At 40.0% G+C, this 3,597-nt stretch overlaps 1 pseudogene across 1 annotated transcript; it reads right to left on the bottom strand.

Annotated features, from left to right (window-relative positions):
* Nucleotides 1-692: 692 nt before the first annotated feature.
* On the bottom strand, nt 693-2,327 carry LOC309549594 (putative nuclease HARBI1; annotated as a pseudogene). Its single transcript has 2 exons — nt 2,022-2,327; nt 693-1,434 (listed from the first exon to the last, which is right to left on the bottom strand). The product of its transcript is annotated as a putative nuclease HARBI1 (transcript).
* Between the last annotated feature and the right edge of the window lie 1,270 nt (nt 2,328-3,597).

The following is a 3,597-nucleotide window of genomic DNA, read 5'->3' as shown; positions in this document are numbered from 1 at the left end:
ACAGGTGGAGCTAAGTTGGTATTACATTAATGGTTTAATAAAAAAACGACAACAATGTATGGACTTCTGCCCATTTACCACCAATGTAAGGAGACATTGGGTGGACCTTGGGCGGGACCTATTTTATAATGTGAGAGGGGTTATCTAATTTACCTGGGGGGTTGAAGCCCCTGGTCTTTTGCCCACCTAGCAACGCCCCTGAGCTTGGCGATTTCATATTTTGCATATTAAATTGTATGATAAAAATATGAATCAAGATACTTGACATATGTACCCAAATGCACACGTATCTTCTACAATTTAGATTATCTTTACTGAAACATGTGGTGGTTAAAAATAAATAAGATATAGTGACCTTGTGGATCAATTAAGGTCTAATTTCACTATTGGAGCAAGTAGTAAACGAAACACACATGTTAAAAAATATAATTTTAACAGCAGGGGAGAGACAACAGTAGATTAACACACTGATCAATGTATTAACCCTCAAAAAGTCACACATATATAACACATACTGAACAAAAAACATTTTGATTTTGGGATGTACCAAAATAATAGAAAAACACACTCCTGAATAAATGCAAACTTTTTTTGATTTCACAACAATGAAAAAATATAGACAAATTAAACGGTATTGGGCAGGAATTGCTGCCAAGAAACGGCCCCTCTACCAACAAAATATTCTACATATTCTACACATTTTGCCGCAAATCCCGGGCAGTACTGGAGGCCAAGCCAGAACGGGCTACTTCCATGGGTGTCATCAGATCTACAGCCCCATGTCCTTCAGCCTCTACACTAGGCCCTGGCATGTCAGGGTAACTCTCAATTGGCAGAGAGGTGACATATCTCTCTGCATGCCTGCGCAAAAAATTATGTAGGATGCAGCAGCAGAGGACAACGTTATTTATTTTATACAATGCCAGATTTATCGAGGTGAGAAAAAGTCTAAACCGATTGGACATAATACCAAAGGCATTCTCAACCACTCTTCTGGCACAGGATAGCCGATAATTGAAAATCCTTTGCTCAGGGGTGAGGTTTTGCAGAGGGAATGGCTTCAGAAGATGTTCCCCAAGAGCAAAGGCATCATCTGCAACAAACACAAAATTTAGTCCCTCAATTGTTTGGTCACTGGAAGGCAAGTTGAGAGTGCCATTTTGTAGATGCCGAGCAAACTCTGTTTGATCGATGACTCCGCCATCAGAGTTTCGGCCATTCTTCCCAATGTCCAAAAAAATTAACTCATAATTAGCATTTACAATGGCAAGCATTGCTAAAAAAACACTTGTAGTTAAAATAATACGAGCCAGAGTTAGGTGGTGGGACGATGCGGACGTGCTTGCCATCTATAGCACCCCCACAATTTGGAAAATCCCATTGCTCCTGGAACTGGCCAGCAACTTCCTGCCACTGCTCTGGGTTGGTTGGAAACTGTAAAAATTTAAATAAAAATGAGTGCTTGTGCACATCACATTATTATACACACATTTGGCACACAAATGCTTATGCAACTTTAAGATAAGAACAAAATGAAGGGAATTTTTATCATTTTTGGCTATAACATCTACATACATTTAATATTTGCCTCCTAATGTCATAATATTGTAAGTCACCCGCTACAGTATTTGTATATGCTGACTTTTATATTTAGCATGGGTGGGTGGGTAGAACTATGCTTTTAAAAATTATTAAGGCCTTGTGCACACTGGATGTTTTTACAGCAGAAAATAAACATACACAATAAAAAGGGAGAATGAATTCTGGGAACATCAGAAAATGACACAGATAAAATATACTGTTAACAGGCTATGCTTTGATGGACACATAGGAGAGGATGCTGGGGTGGTTACTGGCTAATTGCAAAAATGCTTGAAACCAAAAAGCATTACAACAATGTGCATGAGGCCAGAGGGCAGTTACAAAATAATGAAATATGTAATTTGATGTACATACAAAATAAACAAAATTATGTTGAAATGACAAACACATAGAATTTAATTGAAAAACAATAAACATACCTTGATATAGTCCTTCTGCAAGACTTTGATGATAGCAAAGCAGGTCTCAGGGATGATGACTCCAAGAGCTTGGGGGGAGATACCTGTGGTAAACTTGAGATCCTGCAGGCTTCTCCCTGTTGCAAGATATCTCAATGTTGCAATTAGCCTTTGCTCAGGAGTAATTGCAACCCGCATACATGTTTCCTGCTTCCGAATATAGGGGGACACCAAGGCAAGAAGACGGTTAAAACAGGGATCCGTAATCCTCAAATAATTCCTGAAGTCATCAGGATTATTTTCCTGTAGCTCCTGCAGCAAGGACATGTGGGGAAAATTGCTCACGGTTGAGCAACCAATTTTTGGACCAGGAGGTCCTCTTTTGCTTCTTCTTGCCAAGAACTCATCTTAGAGCAATTACTCCCAGCCCAACAACAGCAAGAGTAGCATCCTCGGTCATCATAATTGGTCCTCGAACGATGTCTCGGAAAATAGCGAAATGTCGTTTACCAAACAAATGCTACCGAAATCAGCGCGAGATGCCCAGAAGGGTCACGTCCACAAACTCACTTCCTCTTTTGTAGCGTAGTATCTTCTGTCGGACGAAAAAATTCTGGCAGTCTAGAACACATTCCAACATCACGGACACGCACTCTCGACAAAAGACGGACGATCGATCGGCCGAAATTCATAGCGTGTTTACGGGGCTTAAGACTGGGACTCTATTAAAGCTCATGTGCGTGTAACGGCAGGCGTCCCAATACTTTAACAATATAGTGTATATGCTATCATGGCATATGGATTGTATGATATAAGTGTAAGTTAGAGTAGTACTAAAGTCAAAACTTTTTTTTTTTTTTTCATTTTGTATAGGATAAAGGTGGGTAATAACCCTTATCAGTGTTTTTATCATCTGTGTCCCTTTGGGGAGATTACTTCCTGTCTCAGCCAAAACAGGAAGTGATGAGAAATCCCAGAATGTCAACAGAAGTGATGTCCCCTATTGCAAGGTTTCCCCTCTATTCCTGTTCTGGCGACAACCCAATATGTGGGATTTTCTTTCACTTTTACTTGGAAATAATGGTAAATATTACAGAGGGTGAATCCCCCTAACAGGGGCACGAACAGTAAAATTGTAATAGGGGTTCCAAGCTCCTTTCACTCTATCCAAAATGAAGTAAGGTTTTTGCCTTTAGTTATTCTTTAACACTGAATTATTCCATTGGATTCAATCAGGGCTGGCCAAAGACATCGTGCTGCCTGGGTCCAAGAATGAAATGCGCCCCCCCCCCAAAAAAAAAAGTCACACCCACCAAAAGGCCCCCACATTCATTATTTTATATCATGATAATTAAAACTTACATTTATCAGAAAGTCAGATTTACATACAACAGCACCTTGTCTGTGTGCAAAATTTTATGACATACCATTATGTTCAATTCCAGACCACAAACTCCAGGACCGGATGGCTTGCACCCAAGGGTTCTTAATGAGCTCAGCCAGGTGATTGCCAGACCATTATTCTTGATCTTTAAGGATAGTTTACAGACGGGTATGGTGCCAGCTGATTGGAAAAAAGCCAACGTGGTACCAATAT

The sequence above is a fragment of the Pelophylax lessonae genome (genome assembly GCF_965119305.1).
Source record: "Pelophylax lessonae genome assembly, chromosome: 1".
Lineage (NCBI taxonomy): Eukaryota > Metazoa > Chordata > Amphibia > Anura > Ranidae > Pelophylax > Pelophylax lessonae.
The sequence above is the reverse complement of the archived record's forward strand: the minus strand, read 5'-3'. Positions and strand labels throughout refer to the sequence as shown.